The sequence below is a fragment of the Vombatus ursinus genome, unplaced genomic scaffold (assembly GCF_900497805.2).
Source record: "Vombatus ursinus unplaced genomic scaffold, bare-nosed wombat genome assembly UNPS02014863.1, whole genome shotgun sequence".
Lineage (NCBI taxonomy): Eukaryota > Metazoa > Chordata > Mammalia > Diprotodontia > Vombatidae > Vombatus > Vombatus ursinus.
The window spans coordinates 20090736-20109782 of NW_020954641.1; the positions used below are offsets into that span (position 1 = coordinate 20090736).

The 19047-nt window shown below is 37.1% G+C and overlaps 1 pseudogene; it reads left to right on the forward strand.

Annotated features, from left to right (window-relative positions):
* The first annotated feature begins 4441 nt into the window (after positions 1 to 4441).
* LOC114027560 lies at positions 4442 to 5026 on the forward strand (annotated as a pseudogene).
* The last annotated feature ends 14021 nt before the right edge of the window (positions 5027 to 19047 follow it).

Consider the following 19047-nt stretch of genomic DNA (forward strand, 5'->3'; position numbering starts at 1 on the left):
CTCAGTTTTTCCATGCTTCTCTGAATTCTCATAATCATCATTTTTGTGTCACAATTATACTAAATTAAATTTATATAAGATGATTTGTGTAGCTATTCCTCAATTTACTAAATCATTATCTCTTTACTCTGTAAAAAATTGTGAAAATTGTGAAAGTAGAATGGTTAATGACCTTACTAACCACCTTGATTTGCTTAAGCTTCATTACTATGCAGAGGAAACTGAACCGGCCTGGGAATCAGAATCATCTAATCAGGAGCACTGAGCATCCCTCAAGCTGGACAGACCTACAATCCTTGCAGTGTTTGCTAACCCATGAGTTTTCTTCCAAAAGCATAATTATCCAGAAACTAACCAGTGTGGGAAATCTTTCTTAAAGATTTACCCAGGCCAAACTTTAATCAGACAGTAAAAGAAACTCTAAGTTTGGGCTAATGGATATTTTCCTGCTCATTGTGTTTGCTCAGACAGGTCTGGGAAAATGTTGATTTTCCCTATTGTTAAGACAGGTGATATAGAAATTGATGTCTCTTTGGCCATGATTTAGGTGGCCTAAGTCTCATAATTTTAATGTAGCCCACCTCCCGTTGTGTTAACCAATCAGAGTTGATTAGCATCCCTTGGAAACACCTACTCTTCCAAGGACATATAAACTATGCAACCCAGCCCCAAAGGGAGTTCAGCTCTTTGACTGCAGCTTCACAAGTATATATGCTTTATCCACTTGAGAGAAATAAATGAGCAGAGAATGCTAATTTGTTTCTCTTGCTTAGACCAAACTCTCAGAGGCTGACAACCCTTAATAATTTGATTACATATTTCATGATAAGAATGTATTACTTAGGGAAAGAAAAAAACTAACAGTTTAATTTCTATAAAATGAAGGGAACTAAGTAGATAATGTCTAAGGCAATTTTTAACTCTAAAATATTTTGATCCTAAATTAAAGTAGTTGTCTTAAAATTTTCACCCAACACCACTCTACATTCTGTCAACTGTGCTATGTAGGTTGCCTCTCTATATTTCTCAATTTTCCTAAATAATCAATCAATGGCTTTAATGATTCATAAAAGCCTAATGCTTCCTACTAAATTTGTGAAATTGCAGTTAAAAGCATTGAAACAGTGATATAAATGAAATCTAATTAAAAAAAAAAAATTGCCCTGAAATCAGAAGCAAAAGAAAGAACAGAGATGCCATATTGAAATGTGGACATTCAATTTAACTCAAACTTTTTAAGTCTTTACCATGTTCAAGCAACTATTTTAGATAGAAAGGGAGATACAGTGAAATAAGAGAGATACTCTGATGTACAGAAGTTTGCAATTAAAGAAGGAAAAGCATGTATCAAAATGTAGCCTCAGCAGGATTAATGAGAGGATGGAAAAAAAGAAATACTGTTTAGATAAAAATTGACAATGATGAGGTGATGGAACCTGGACCCCTAAAAGGAAAAGGCCATGTCTTTGAAATAAACTCAGTCCCTGAACTTTCCCACATTGGCATTTCACCTGAGTGAAAAGCATATCTAAGCATATCTAGATATTCAATAATCCTTTTAACTGCCCTTATGGCTCTCCAACCCAGCTCAGACCACTTAACTCCTTTCATTTTCTGCACCTGGCCCACCCAAGGTTATTTACCACTCCTTTACCCCATCTAGATTTTATCACTGTCTTTTCTTGTATATAAGTACCAGTCTTACCCCCATTAAATTGTGCAGATTCTTAGAATCTGTTTCTATTGGTGTCACAAATAAACCTCACTACTTTGGCTGAAAGAAGACTTGAGTGGTTGAATTCTTTCAAGGCAGAACCCCCTGTACCCTTACATTTCAAGGGCACAACCCTACATTTCAGGGTCCCCAGGACTCCAAATCACAACACATACAGGGAAGAAGGTCATACAGAAGATTTAACAAGTCTACTAACCAAATAATTAAGCCTATTCCAAATAGAGCAAAAAAGAGGATCAGAAAAGTAAAATGAGTATTATTCTTGATTTATTGAGGTCCTGCTAAGATATGGCATATTTTTCTACATTGCCTTATCACCCTTTTGTTAGAGAGGCTTGTAAGAGGATAAGAAATCATAAGAAATGGCTTCACATCTGAATCCCTGATTTAGCAAAAACAGTACTTCAAAAACCCAATTTTCTATCCATTGATTTTTACATTACAATATGAATAGATATTATGATAAATAGCATCATGTCATAGGCAAAAAATGAAAATTATCAATGGTGTTTTTCCCCTAAATTTGCATCATGTCGCTTATACATGTATGGTAGAAAACATACTATACCACTACCACCACCACCCCCAACACACACACACACACACATGCACACACACTTTTGAGTGAATAATTATCTGCGTATGCATCGATGAGCAATTCTATTCTATATACAAGAATTCTAATTACAAACTATTGAATGCAATTAAAAATAAATACTATCAAATATTAGGCATATACATGTCAAATAGTAGCGCTATATCTGAGGGTGTGATGACAAATGTTTAATAACTAACACTCCACAAAAAGAAAAAATTAAGCATGACACGATTTTAAACCTTATTATTAACATTTTCTTTATCATTGTTTTAAGTCTAGACAATTAAGAAAATGAGAAATCAAGCCTAATTTGTATCATTTTCTAATTTCTTTGATGTAAAGGATCACAAAGAAATTTTAACAATCACTTCTCTTGAGCTGGTTTGAGCAGTCTCTGGCAGCCCTGTCTATCACCTTTTGTTCTGTGGTCCTTTAGAATCTATTGTGTCTACCATGACAATCAAAAAATTACTTCAGTAGATTATTCTGAAGTTATTTTTGGATCCCAAGTTTGTGATAATTTGGACAATGCCAAAAGTCAGTAAAGAAAGGGATTGCTAAGCACATTAATAATGTGAAGGAGATCCCTGAGGGACAGTTTAAACTACTTAAGAGGACAAAGTATTTTAAAACACCTTTAATATCTTCAATCAGTCAAGAAACAATAAAGTGCTTTCTATGTACCAGACACTATACTAAGCACTGGGGATTCCTACAATTTAACTAGGAGAGGCAACAAACAAACAAAAACATAAAGCAAAGTATAAATAAGATAAATAGGAAGTAAATAAGAGAGGAAAGGCAGTATAATTAAAAGGGATTGAGTTAGAGTCAAGACAATGGAGTGAAAGTCAGCATTTTTGCCCAACTCACCCAATATACCTCCTTCTCAACAACCTAAAAAACATGTTGCTGTTGTTGTTCATCATTCATCCTTAGTTCTCTAAGAAGACTAATCACATCATGAGGGTGATGTCTTGACTTGGGCATGGATTGGATTTAAGTGAGACAAGCTGCTCAAGGTCATCAGCCTCACTTTGTTCCAGAGTCATCAAAGTCCATTGGCAACAAAAAAATCAAGACAACTGGTGATGGACTAAGGTGCAGTGGGTGACCTTGTTATTTTTTTAAATTAAGGTCTTTCCCAGGTCCCAATAATGGGGTACAGGCTCAAGCTGAGACCTTTGCCCCTTACCCCAAAAAGAATTTGGGTCTCATTTGTCTACAAGATTCTCTTTGAACTCTCATACTTGATCAAGAAAGTCTCTAGTGTTCTCCTGAGGCTATAATCCTATCAACTGCCTTGAAATAAAAGGGGCAGAAAAACAACACTAAAGGAGAGTCTGGCAGTTCAATTGTTCTGAACTGATAAACCTACCAGTGGGATAGCAACAAATAAATCTAGCAGCACTCTACTGAAACTACTCAACCACACACAATACAACACAATCCAATGACCTATGCAATTTCCTCCTAAGAGGGCAGTAAAAAAAAAACAAAAAACAAAAAGCCCTCTTCAAATCCTACCACTTTTAGAACAAAACTCGAAGGCCTCCAAACTGAGCTGTGATTAGCAGAAGGACATAAAAAGTCAGAAGCTGAGGACAAACATCACTTCTAGAAATGAGTAGAGTCAAACATTAATATAAAGTTCAAAGTAAAGAAGTAGGGTGGAAGAATGAACAAATTAAAAAGAATCTAACCATAAAAAATAGTGTGGTAACAAGGAAGCCTAATCCACATATATAAAAGTAAACACTGACTTGAATACATCTACAAGTAAAACCTTAAAGAAAAATGAAGATTGGACACAAGTCCAAGAAGAATTTATAAAAGAATTAGAGAAAAGGAGAGAGAGAGAGAGAGAGAGAGAGAGAGAGAGAGAGAAAGAGAAAGTGCTAAAAGAAATTATATTAAAAACCAAATAATAGGCCAAAAGCACAGGGAAGGGGAGTCACTGAGGTTTCCTGCTTCAACAGTGCTTGAATAGAACCTGCTGCTTGATTCCTGGGCAGAGCCACCCTTAGCCACCTCTCCACCTTCACTTTCACTAACCAACACTTCTTCGACCCTCCAGTTTGAGCAGCAGCTGCCCACCTCTCTCCTCCTCCTCTTCTCTGCCTCCACCATCTCCACCACCATGACAACATCATCTCCCTCTCAGGTACAACAGACCTACCACTAGGACTTGGAGGTCACCATCAACCAGCAGATCAACCTGGAGCTCTACAACTCCTACATCTACCTGTCCTTGTCTTACTACTTTGACCGAGATGATGTGGCATTGAAGAATATTGCCAAGTATTTCCTACACCAATCCCATCAGGAGAGGGAGTATGCTGAGAAGCTGATGAAATTCCAAAACCAGTGAAGTGGCCAAATCTTCCTACAAGACATCAAGAAACCAGAACAAGATGACTGGGAGAGTGGGCTGAATACAATGGAGTGTGCTCTGCACTTGGAAAAAAGATGTCAATCAGTCATTACTAGAATTGTACAAGCTGGCAACTGACAAGAACAACTCCTATTTATGTGATTTTATTGAAACCCACTACCTGGACGAACAGGTAAAGCCCATCAAACAACTGGGTGATCACATCATCAACCTGCTCAAAAGAGGGGCTCCTGTTTCTGGCATGATGGAATATCTTTTTGACAAGCACACCCTTGGAGAAAGTAACAAGGAGAACTAAGCCACATCTGACTTCCCCCACAATTGGGAACTGTGGGCATGACTCCTATTGTCTTTCAGTGCATGCATATTTTGGTTATCTGACCTTTTTATAATCTATACCAAAAAAATACCACAGTTTACATCCCAATAAAGTGACTTGGTACTGATGAAAAAAAAATAATAATAGGGATAGAGAAAACAAATGGGAAAAGAAATGAGAGCCATGACAATAAGTTATGAAAAGAGAATTAACAGCTTTGTAAAAAGAGATACAAAACATTTCTGAAGAAAATAACTCCTCAAAAATTGGAATTAGCCAAATGGAATGGAAAGTTGATCAGTTATGGTCAGATAAGGTTTTGGAATTCTTGAATGGGGGTAGTACATTTGTGGATGATGGAAAGATCAAGAAGAGTATGACCATTGTTATGTATGACCAAGGTGGGGTGGAGGAGTTGGTCATGAGTAGTAAGTTGAGAAACAGAGTTGTTAGAGGTCTTAAGGGAGAATTAATATGTATTTTGAGGTCTCCTAGGGTGAAAGCATGAGTTGAGAAAGAGAGAAAAACCACAAGCCATGTACCAAACTTTGAGAAACATCAACATACATGAGTCAGTATGACTCATGGCAGAGTCATAGTTGAACCTAGTCCCTCTGATCCCAAATTCATCAGTCTTTCAATTTATTACAACATGTTGTTTCTACTAAAGCCCTACTCTGGTGACTAATCTTGTTATGGAGGTGACTTGGTTTTGCAAACAAAGATAGTGGAACACAAGCTCTGGAAATACAGCTACCAATCTGGAAAAGCTTAAAGAATGAGCCTACCAGCCAAGTAAAGTACAGAAACACTTACCATTCCTAGAGCTGACCATCAAGTGCTGAAGTGTTTTTGGCTATGATAAATTAGAAAGTTCATCTACTAAGATATGAAAGAACCCACATCAATGAAATCTCAGATCTTTAGAAGTACTGAAATATGTAATAATGATAACACAACAAAGACTTACATTTCCAAAGTACTTTATAGTTTGCAAAGAGTTTTCCTTACAATAACCTTGTGAGACATTATCTTAATTTTATAAGGAAAGTATGGTTCAGAGAGTCACATCCAGACCTGTACCACTTGGCAGTAGATAAGGGCCAAAATTAAAATAAGCTAAACTTCTTCAGACCACAGATAGGTCAGACTAGAGACAGACTAATGATGGTTCGTTGCTGTGGATCATGTGACAAACAAGAGAGAGTTCTCAGTGGCAACTTTATGTTTTTCATGGGCCACCTGCCTTTGGTGGCCCTCAAGCAGCCTTCAGGCCGTATGTTGTGCAGACCTGGTCACATCAGTCAGGAAGCTTAAACATTTTTTTTCAGCCAAAAACACAGTTTATTGAAGATTCGCCATATTAGCCAGACTCTTAAGGAATCTGAGCAGTGGCAAGATTATAAGAATCTGAGCAACTTAATGGAGACAAGGTGGACCTTATATACAGAAAGACTGTGGGAGGGACCTAGGAGCAGCCAGTAAACTGGGGTGAATAGAACTCCTGGGACCTGGACCTCAGGGCCAAGGGAGAATGGAGCCTAGCTAGGATTAAGGCTGGGAAATGGCTTGGAGGCCATACATGGGGAGGTAAGACAAAGGAAGTTTAGGCTAGATAAACAGAATTGGGAGATTGAGTGTAGCCACAATGAAAGACCAGTTGATGGGATTATAGCCTCAGGCCAACACCAGAGATTTGGCCATGTGGGAAAGTCCAGGGTTTTTCCTTTCTGGGGCCCAGATCCCAACCACATCATTCTCCCCTCAAACAAATGGGACCCAAATTCTTTTGGAGTAAGGGGTGAAGGTCTTGGCTTCTGAAACTGCTTCCTGCTGGCAAGGGGTATAGAGCTGTCTCTGCCTTGAGGGGGGTCCCAAAGAGGAGGTTGACTGGAACCAATCACAGGCTTCATCTAGAGAATGATGTGGGAACATTGGCTGGTACTCACTGTTTGCTACCAGCTGTAGGTGAATGGCCCATAGTTTGGAAGACATAAATCTGACAGAAAAAAACTGCAGGGCCCAGATATAAAGCAGGGAATAGATTTAGGGCCCAACTTTGAGAGGATAAAACATCCTTAGCTCTGTTTGGATTCAGATGATTCAGTTTTCCAACCATGCAGTATCAAATCCACTTCATAACCAGACTCGGGAACAGCCAGGTGGGTAACATTCACTTTCAAAGGAACATAATGGGGAAACTGAGCCAGGAGGATCCCATCTTAGACTGAAGCTAAAATTGTCCTCTCACCTCTTCCCAATGCTGACTTCCCACCAGTATCACCTTTTCTGAGTGGTTTGTGGCATTTCAGATGGTGGATTATTGATTATCGATGGATTATGACCCATCAGACAACTCAAAATAATGACTTATGAGCTTTTACCTCAAATAGCAAGTTTAACTAATCACACTTTAGGAAAACCTTTTCCAGGATTTACATCTCAAACTTAAATTTGTCCTGGTATGAAAAGCCAATCATTAGAGATTTCTATACACTTGCAAATTCTCAGCAAGCCATACATAACCCAAACAAACTTTGTGACTGGTTTACACATTAAAACAATAACCAACAATAGCTAAATTATTTTAGCAGTAACCAAATTATGAAAAGTTACTTGACATAGCTGATACAGAAAGTTCACCAATTTGAAACTTGAAACAAACCCATTACCAATCAGGTGACTTCGGTTTTGTTAAATGCACTTCCAAATTACTTTACACAGAGAATCAACATCTCATCATTAACAGTTAAAACTACAAATTTAAAAGAGCGTGCTTACCCAAGTTTAGAGGCTAGCTTCATTATCTTGAGCAGGATGTGCTGAACCTGGGTGATGCTTCCAGACAAAGGTTGACCCAGGACCCAAGACCATTGCCAGTGGGGCCCATGCTGTAGCTGCTGCCCCTCCCCCCTCCTTCCTTTTCCCTAGGTAAGGGGAGGGCAAAATCAAAGGTGAGGGGTAAAGGGTGAAACTCTCTTCTCCTATGAGAGGGGTTAACAGATACCTTCTTGACTCAAGGGAAGGGAGTGACCAGGTTGTATAGGTATTTCAGAACTCCTTAATGATCAATCAAAAACCTTTAGAATATGCCAAGATATTTTTAGTTGTTTTAACTTTCCCTGTAACCTCCATGAAGGAGGATTCAGAGGGAAGGGAGTAAGTAAGCCTCAGGGAACCAAAAAGCAACTGCAGTTTTCCCCAATTCCCTAGAGCCGAGGGAATTGAGCATACATTTCTAGATAGGGTACCTGTCTTTGTCCTCTATGCTATGGAAGGTGGACCCAGGTCCATGGCCTTGAACTGACCCAGTGGACCAATAGCCTGAGAGCATCAGGCCAAGTGCAAGACAGCCTCATAACTGTCTGCCAGAAAAGCACCTCCGAGCCTTGCTGCTTGGAGAGTGACCCCAACTGCAGAGCAAGAAAGGGAGGGAGAAGAGGCTTACATACCTTCCAGTCTTGGCTGGAGAAGAACTTGGGGTTAGGCAGTTTCCCCATATGGGCCACCAAAATGATGTGGTTTAGGGGTTTAGGGATCCTGGGACCCCAAAATCACAACACACGGGTCCTGCCTGGAAGAATTTGACCTGAGTCTTCTTTCAGCCAAAGACAAGGTTTATTAGAGCATCTGTCATATTGGGCAGACTCTTAAGGAGTCTGAACATTAGTAAGCTAGTGACTAGATTTTAAGAATCTCAGCAGTGGCTACATTATAAGAATCTGGGCCAAAACTTAAACTTCTTAGGCCGTAATTTTCTGCCCAGTGTATGAGTCCTCTATAACACTTTCTTTGTAAAAATACATCATGGAATTTCACGTGCACAAAATAAAGTCTAATTCATCATAAAATCCACTCCAAATGCATATTTTTTGTTATTATTGGTGTTGTACTTCACCAAATATTGTTAGTTTTTATAGGGGTTGCCAGAGAAATTTGAGGGAGAATCAAGGCTAATAGAATATTTCAATAAAATAGCATAGTGTCACCATACTAGTAGTTCTAGTCCTTAACTTGTGTGAGTGTCTCACAGAGGGGGGAAAAGCAGATATATTCTATACTCCCTAATCTAAACTTAAATCTCATATTTCCATTTGATTCAACAAATATTCTTTTAGCTCCAATTTCATACAATAAATTGTGCTACCTGCTAAGAATGCAAAGATTAAACATGAATCATAGAGCTGAAAGGAATGTCAGAAGTCTTTCAGATTAACCCAGACCTAAACCAGAATCTTATCTAAAACATATGTATCAAACTTTTGGCCAGTGGGCCACTCTGCAGTACCAGTTCAAAATGTAATTGGGGGGAGCAGCTAGGTGGCTCGGTGGATAGAGCACTGGCCCTGGAGTCAGGAGGACCTGAGTTCAAATCCAGTCTCAGACACATAACACTCACTAGCTGTGTGACTCTGGGCAAGTCACTTAATCCCATTGCCTAGGCAAAAAAAAAATGTAATTGGGAAATGTTTAACAAAACAAATAAAATTATGATACAAAATAGATTTTGTTAATTTGTGGTTTTCTAGTATGTGGCTCACAGGGAAATGATTCTATTTGAGTTTCATACCACTGCTCTAAAACATTTTCAGCAAGTAGTCAAAGACCTACAGTGATCAGGAACTTGTTACTTCCTAGAGCTTTTATGAAGTTAAAAGCAAAGAAATTCTGGCAAAATGACTTAGTTAGCATTGTCAAATCGTTGCTGTCAATAATTAGCCAATTGAATTATTAACAATCTGCTTTGTTGTTTTTCAGTCATGTCTGACTCTTCATGACACTTTGTGAGGTTTTCTTGTCAAATGCTGGAATGGTTTACCATTTCCTTCTGTAGTTCATTTTACATATGAAGAAAGTGAGGTAAACAGGGTTAAGTGACTTGCCCAGGGTCACACAGCTAGCAAGTGACTGAGGCCAGATTTGAACTCAGGAAGATGAGTCTTCCAGACTCCAGGCCTAGTAGTCTATGCACTATGGTGCCATCTAGCTGCCCTAATAATCTACTTTACTCATCAGCCAAAGAAGATATGGGTGTTAGAAGACAGGCAGATCTGGTTATGTTGGAAGTAGGGTCATAATCATATTCCTTCAGCTACAAGGGACTATCCTGATTGATAGGATATATATATAAGTCAATACAACCCATCCCCACTATCAGAATAACAAATTAAAGAGAATGTCCTACCAACAGTGGATGAAGAACGTCATGTTCACATATCAAGGATGCCATCACCATTCATAGAATATGACTCTATTATATTCTTTTTTAAAAAAATTATTTATTTTTAGTTTTCAACATTCACTTCCACAAGATTTTGAGTTCCGAATTTTCTCCCCATCTTATCCCTCCCCCCACCCCAAGGTGGCATGCATTCTGTATACCCCTTCCCCTAATCTACCTTCCCTTCTATCTCTCCCACCCTTCTCTTATCCCCTTCCCCTTCTATTTTCCTGTAGGGCAGGATAGATTTCTATACCCCATTTCCTGTATTTCTTATTTCCCAGTTGCATGTGAAAACATTTTTTTTACATGCAACATTTTTTAACATTTAACTTTTTTAAAAAACTTTGGGTTCCAAATTTTATCCCTTCCTCCCTCCCTACCCACCCTCATTGAAAAGGCAAGCAACTCAATACAGGTTATACATGTGTAGTCATGCAAAACACTTATATAGTAGTCATGTTGTGAGAGACTAACTATGTTTCCCTTCATCCTATCCTGCCCTCCATTTATTCTATTCTCTCTTGTAACCCTGTTCCTCCTCAGAAGTGTTTGTTTCTGATTACCCCTCCCCCAATCTGTCCTCCTCTCTATCATCCCCCTGCTCTCTTGTCCCCGTCCCCCTCTATTTTCCTGTAGGGCAAGATAGATTTCCATATCCAATTAAATGTGTGTGGTATTCGACTCTATTATATTCTAACTCTTAATTTGATCATATCAGTACAACTACAAAAAGAAAAAAAATAGATTTAAAAAATGATGGATGTGGTGATTTGAAGAATGCTAGCAACTAACTCACACCCTACACAGCTTAACCCCATCCATTATAGAAGAATTTACCAAGGTTATAACTGAAATAGTTGATTTTATTACCATTGGCATTGGACTAGGTGACATACAAGGTTCTTCCTGTCTTTAACATCCTGTGAATACATGTCTTGGGCTATGACTGAATCACTGTCTTAGGGTAACATCTATTTAAATAAGTCTTCCTACAGTTTCAAATTATAATGCTGTTTAATGTTACCTATGATGACATCAAAGGGGAGTCCTTGTGGTGTATTTTAAAAACTGCTAGATTTGGAGTTGGGTTCAAATTCTGTCACTCAGTACCTGTGTGATATTAGGCAAGTCATTTAATTTCTCTAGGCTTCTATCTTGCAATGAGTTTGACAGTTACAAAGACTGAATATAGAGACACAGTTGCCCAAAGTAATACAAACATGCAAATTTTATTGCAGGAACATACTGACAAGGGTAGTTTTTGAAAGTTTTAGCTGCTAGTATGCAGATACTGGGGCAAATGGGATGGAGTTCAGCCACCACAAGAAGTTTGGCACTATCACCACAAGAAGTTTGGCACTATCTTTTAAAGGATAAATTATCTGGGGTGTGGCTACCTGGTCTAGCTAGGGACATAGGCACTAGTTATTTACCCCTGGCATTTACTGACTAATTGAAGCAATATAATGCTTTCAGATGTTGAATGATTCATAAGGCAACCCCTGGTGCCATGCATGATCACTTAATAAGAAATAAGTCATATATCTTTATCCTTGAAATGAGGGGAATGGATTAGGTAACCTCTAAAGACCACTTCCAGAACTAAATTTGTGATCATTATACTGTGTATTTGAGAAAAGTAATGAAGTGGATGATAGTATATATGTATACACACATATGTTCTGCACATATACATATATATATACACATATATTTATATAAGTATAAACACATACACACATATAATTTTATATATATTATTTTAACAATGTAAGCATTCTAACATGTACTTTCAGAGAATGAAAGCTCATTCATAGACTTTTGGCTGGCCCATTTTACATTACGTAAAATGTAAAATACATTTTACGTTCAGAAAAATACATTTTAAAAAAAGACTCATTTGAAAAGTGACAACAGACACAACAATTTAGAGAGGTTGTAATGTCACAACATTTTCCACTTTAGTATATGCAACATGCTCATTTTCCCCAAAAAATATCACTTATTTTATCACCACTACATTTTGGGGTTCTTAGAAGAATTAATATTGTAAAACATCTTTATATGTAACCAGGTTTTGATGAATTAATGAAAGCAATGCTTTGTGAAATATTCATGAGTGGCTTTTATAAAATGTGACAAAATATAGGAAAAATTATTTTGAGAAAAGGATATCTTGTCACAAGCTGAAAAGGTTTTTTTTTAACCTATAGACATAAAATCTCAGAATGAAAATTAGAATTTTTTTTACTTTATTTATTTGATTCCATGCCAGATACAAACAAATCTACCTTATTGGAAGCTGGTTTCCAAATCTGATGCCTTTTATTTGTGGTTACACAAAAAGGAAAAAAAAGATCTCCTTCCCTAAGAAATTGGAAAATTCTCTCTAATTGCAAGATTTTCATGTTGTTAAAGAAAGTAAAGTAACTGTTTAAGCTATGTAATAACATTTTAAACAATGAAGTAAAGGAGAACAAAAGGAGAAAGAAACCATGTCAAAAGTCTAGATATCTTGAACGATTTTGAAGATCTGGGGGATGCAAAGCCATGTGTGGAAAGTAACTATACAGTCAGTAACAAAATATTATTGTTTTCAAATGAGTACAAATCACCATTTCTGCAATTAGATAAAAGGAGGAGAAAAAGGAACCTTTTAGCTAATACTGAAACAAAGAAACAAAAAAAGATCTAGGTATAAAATCATTTTGTTCAGTGGACATTTTACATGGAGTATGGATGTCTGGGTATTAATTTTCTCATGAATTTTGAATTCAGGGATTAGATAGATTGATACACACACACACACACACACACACACATAACAGAAAGTTTAAACTACTTGAACTCATTCTTCATCACCTTCATGCTATATTGTCTTTGCAAGTGAGATATTTGGCCCATTATTATTTTTAATAGATGATTACTTTATTTTATTTATTTCACAGTTCACATATTTTTTCCCTTCTATTTGACATTGCACACTTTGATATGACAAAGTCAATGCTGCTTAATAAAGTGTGTGTTGGTTTAGGAAAAAGGCCTCTGTTCTTTTCCCAGTTCTGTCACTAACATAGTACAAAGTAATTCATATCTCAAAAACTTAGTTTCCTTATCTTTAAAATTAGAATGATAATGACTGGCAATGTTCCTTCAGCTCTAACACTCTGGGATTCTTTTATCCTTGTTATCCTGCTCTAAACAACCTTGAAGTAACTGATGAAACTTTAGCTCTTACCTATAAAATAAAATACAGACTTTATCTTGGAAGGTAAGGTCACACATAATCTGATACCAACCTATCTTTCCCACTTTATTTCAAAGTATCTTCCTTAGTAATCAAGCACATTGTACTGCTGACTCTCTCTTAGTCTCTTCCTGTACTTTGGCCTCTGTGCAGATTTTCTCCCTTAGACTGTATCCATCTTGAGTTCAGGGGCCATGTTGTTTTTGATCTTTGCATCCTCAGTGCCTAGAATAATACCCTACAATAAATAGGCACTAGATAAATGTATCTTGTATAATATTCCATCTGCAAAGGGATTTAGACATGTGGACAAAATAAAATTCTTCAATTGCTTTTAGATCCTTTATAAAACACTGACTTTAAAACAATGCCTTAAAGAGACCACATTATCTTTCTCTTGCCCTGGAGAAGTCTTATGGGATATGAGATGACTGTGGAAATGTGGGTGAACTCTAAGACATAAAATCTGAGACTAAGACAATAAATTTGTCTGCCTGGGCTGTCCAGCAGTTGCTGGAATTTTCATTAGGGACAATTGATAACACAGATGGTAGTTTTGTTTCTCAATCTTGTGTCCTGATCCCTGCCCTGCAGAGCATATGTTAATCCCAAATTCACCTGTTCTTTAGAGTTTGCTTATATTTCTCTGCAGTAAGTATCAAAAGCAGGAATGAGTTAAAAGTGTTGTTATTAAGTCATTTCAGTTGTGTCTGATTCTCTGTAACCCCGTCTGGGATTTTCTTGCCAAAGATACTGGATTGGTTTGCAATTTCCTCCTCCAGCTCATTTTATAGATGAGGAAAGGGAGACAAACAGGATTAAGTGACTTGCCCAGGGGCACACAGCTAGTAAGTGTCTGAGGCCAGATTTGAACTCACAAAAATGAATCTTCCTGATTCCAAGTCCAGTGCTCTATCCACTACACTACCTACCTGACTAAAATAAGAGGGTAGTTGACCATAAGCATTTTTATATTGCTTTATGAACCAGCATGGAATGGAGTTAATGACTGGCTAGTTAGACTCATAAAGAATGTAATAGATTAAATAGACTCTATCATAAATTTCGAGGATCTTCCCAGTTGGGGTCTGTGGAACAAAATGAAAGAAAATCTAATTGATTTATATTTTATAAATTCCCGAAGTGTGATAGATGCATGAATTTTGTTTCTCCCTAAGGTGAGCTTATCAGTAGTCTTGTTTTTTTTTTTTGGAGGGAATAGGTTGGGTAAGCTACTCTCTCAGGTCACTTGACCTTACCCGTTGTTCTAATCTTCTTTCTTTTTTCTTTTTTTATTTAGTGTCTTATTTTTTCCCAACTACATGCAGAAACAATTTTCAACATTTGTTTTTAAAATTGAATTCACAATTCTGTCCCTCCCTCTTCACCCCTCTCATTGAGAAGGAAAGCAATTTAATATAGATTATACATGTGTAGTTGCGCAAAACATATTTTTGTATTAGTCATGATATAAAAGAAAAGCATAGACCAAAACAAAAATCCAAGAAAAATAAAGCAAAAATGGCATACTTCAATCTGTACTTTAGACTCCATCAGTTATTTATGTAGGAAGGCATAGCATTTTTCATCAAAATCCTTCAGATTTGGATCCTTATATTGCTGAGAATAGCTAAGTCATTCACAGTTGATCATCTTGCAATATTGCTGTTACTGTATATAAATTCTCCTGGTTCTACTCATTTCACTTTGTATCAGTTCATATAAGTCTTTCCAGGTTTTTTTGAGATCATCTAGCTCAACATTTCTTATAGGATAATAGTATTCCATCACAATCATATACTGCAACTTGTTCAGCCATTCCCCAATTGATGGGCATCCCCTCAATTTCAAATTCTTTGCTATCTGAAAACTTTTACTATAAATATATTTGTACATATAGGTCCTTTTGCTTTCTGATTTTTATCTATTTTGGGATACAGACCTAGCAGTGGTATTGCTTGATCAAAGAGTATGCATGGTTTATAGGCCTTTGAGCGTAGTTCCAAATTGTTCTACATAATGGTTGAATGAGTTCACAACTCCACCAACAATGCATTAGTGCCTCAGTTTTCCCACATCTCCTTCAACATTTGTCATTTTCCTTTTCTGTCCTATTAGACAATCTCATAATGTGAGGTAGTACCTCAGAATTGTTTTAACTTGTATTTCTCAAATCAATAGTGATTTATAGCATTTTTTCATATGACTATAGATAGCCTTGATTATTTCATTTGAAAAGTTCATATTTTTTGATGATTTATCATTTGGAGAATGGTTTCTATTTTTATAAATTTGACTCATTTATATATTTGAGACATGAGGCCTTTATCAGAGAAACTCGCTTCAGTTTTTTTCACAATTATGATTGCTAACAGCATTTCCCTCCATCCTTCCCCCCATTTATTCTATTCTCTCATTCCTTTCATCCTGTCCCTCCTCAAAAGTATTTTGCTTCTGACTACTACCTCCCTTAATCTGTCCTCATTTTTATGAGTACATCCCTTTCCTTGTCCCCTTCCCCTCCTATTTTCCTATAAGGTAAGGATGATTTCTATACCCAATTGAGTGTGTATGTTATTCCCTCTTTAAGCCAGTTCTAATTAGAGTAAGATTCAAACATTTCCCACCACCTCCCCCATCATCGTCTCCACTGTAAAAGCTTTTTCTTGCCTCTTTTAGGTGAGCTAATTTACCCCCATTCTACCTTTCCCTTTCCCTTTCTCCAAGTGCATTCCTCTTTCTCACCCCTTAATTTTATTTTTAAAGATATCATCCCATCATATTCAACTTGCATCTTTACTCTCTCTCTCTCTCTCCTCTCTCCTCTCTCTCTCTTTTCTCTCTCTCTCTGTCTTTCTGTCTCTCTTTCTCTGTCTCTCTTTCTCTGTCTCTCTCTCTGTCTCTCTCTCTGTGTCTCTCTGACTCTCTCTCCATATATACATACACATATTTATACATACATACATACACACACACACACACACACACACACACACATCTTCTAACTGCCCTAATAATGAGAAAGTTCTTATGAGTTACAAATATCATCTTCCTATGTAGGAATGTAAACAGTTTAATCTTATTAAGTCCCTTATGATTTCCCTTTCCTGTTTACCTTTTCAATGCTTCTTTTGCATCTTGTATTTGAAAGTCAAATTTTCTCTGGCCTTTTCATCAGGAATGCTTGAAAGTCCTCTATTTAATTAAATGTCTATTTTCCCCCAGAAGAATTATGCTCAGTTTTTCTGGGTAGGTGATTCTTGGTTCTAATCCTAGCTCCTTTGCCCTCTGGAATATCATATTCCAAACCCTCTGATCATTTAAGGTAGAAGCTGCAAAATATTGTGTTATCCCAACTATGGGTCCACAATATTTGAGTTGTTTCTTTCTCATTGCTTGCAACAATTTTTTCTTGACCTGGCAATTCTGGAATTTGGGTATAATATTTCTGGGAGTTTTCATTTTGAGTTCTCTTTCAAGAGGTGATTTGTGAATTCTTTTTATTTCTCTTTTGCCCTTTGGTTCTAGAATATCAAGGCATTTTTCCTTGATAATTTCTTGAAAGATGATGTCTAGGCTCTCTTTTTTGATCATGGCTTTGAGATAGTCCAATAATTTTAAAATTATCTCTCCTGGATCTATTTTCCAGGTCAGTTGTTTTGCCATGAGATATTTCACATTATCTTCTTTTTTTCATTCTTTTTGTTCTGTTTAATTATTTCTTGATGTCTCATAAAGTCTTTATCTTCTACTTGTCCAATTCTAATTTTTTTGTACTTTTATTTTATTGATCATACTAAGCTCCAACAAAAGTTCAAATTCCCATAGCTCTATCATCCTTCTTCAAATACTCATGGTTCTTAAAGGCTGTGTAGTAGTTGCAAAATGAAAATAAAGTCAAATTTTTCATTCATGTTCATTTCCAACAACCTCTCAACTCCTGTTCTGAAAGCTATAGCAATGTTAGTCCCATTAAAAATATTTCCTTATTCCTTCAACACATTCCCTTCCCTCAAACAAGGGAAAAACCTGATTGACCTGAGAATATTTGGGGGCACAGTTCCTCTTTTTTTTTAGGATTGGAAAGAAGCACAAATCAAAGAGAGGGAACATTGACTCGAACAAGTGAGTTGAACTTAATTTATGAAGTAGGCAAGGATGAGGGGTGGGAGGAGCAAAGTTGTAAAAACCTTAGAGAAAGCTTTTCATTTTCTAACAATAACTGACATTTACAAAACTATCATAGTCCTCAGGAACCCAAGGTCATCTCCATACCATGGTACAAGAAAAGCACATCCTTCTTACCCCTCCCAACCCCCAACTCTTTCCAGAAGTGGGGTGGAGAAGGGTGAAGAGTCAGCTTAATAACAATAATAATCTGGCACTTATATAAGTCTTTAGGGATTGCAAACACTTTACATATGCCATCTCATTTGATCCTTACAACAACTCTGGGAAGCAGATGCTATTATTATTCTCCTTTTACAGATGAGGAAATGGGTTAAATGACTTGCCTAGAGTCCCACAGCTAATGAGCATCTGAGGCAGGATTTGAATTCAGGTCTTCCTGATTCCAAGTCCTATGCTCTCTATATGCACTATGACATCTAGCTGCTTTCAATTTTTATACTATTTACCACCATTAGCTTAACTCTCAGTGCTCTAATTTATTTATTTTTAGTTTTCAACATTCACTTCCACAAGATTTTTAGTTCCAAATTTTCTCCCCATCTCACCCCTCCCCTACCCCAGGGTGGCATACATTCTGAATACCCCTTCCCCTAATCTGCCCTCCCTTCTAACACCACCCCCCTTATCCCCTGCCCCTTCTGTTTTCCTGTAGGGTAGGATAGATTTCTATACACCATCAGGTATATATCTTATTTCCCAGTTGCATTTGAAAACAATTTTTAACATTTGTTTTTAAAACTTTGGGTTCCAAATTTTCTCCCTTCCTCCCTCCAAATGGCCCCTCATTGAAGAGGCAAGCAACTCGATACATGCTATACATGTGTAGTCGTATAAAATATTCCCTTGGTAGTCATGCTGTGAAAAATTAACTATATTTCCCTCCATCCTATCCCACCCCACCCCCTATTTATTCTATTCTCTCTTTTAACTCTATCCTTCCTCAGAAGGGTTTGATTTTGATTACCCCCTTCCCCAATTTGCCCTCTCTCATCCTCCGACTCTCTTATCCCCTTACCCCTATTTTCCTGTAGGGTAAAAGTTTTCCATACCCAATTGAGTGTGTATGCCATTCCCTCCTTAAGCCAATTCCAATAAGAACAAGATTCACTCACTCATTGCCTCTCACCTTCCCCAACTTCCCCTCCACTGTAAAAGCTTTTTCTTGTCTGTTTTGTGTGAGATAATTTACTCCTTTCTACCACTCCCTTTCTCCTTCTCCCAATATAATACTCTTTCACCATTTAATTTTATTTTTTAGGTATTACCCCTTCATCTTCAACTCACCCTGTGCTATCTATCTATCTATCTATCTATCTATCTATCTATCTATCTATCTAT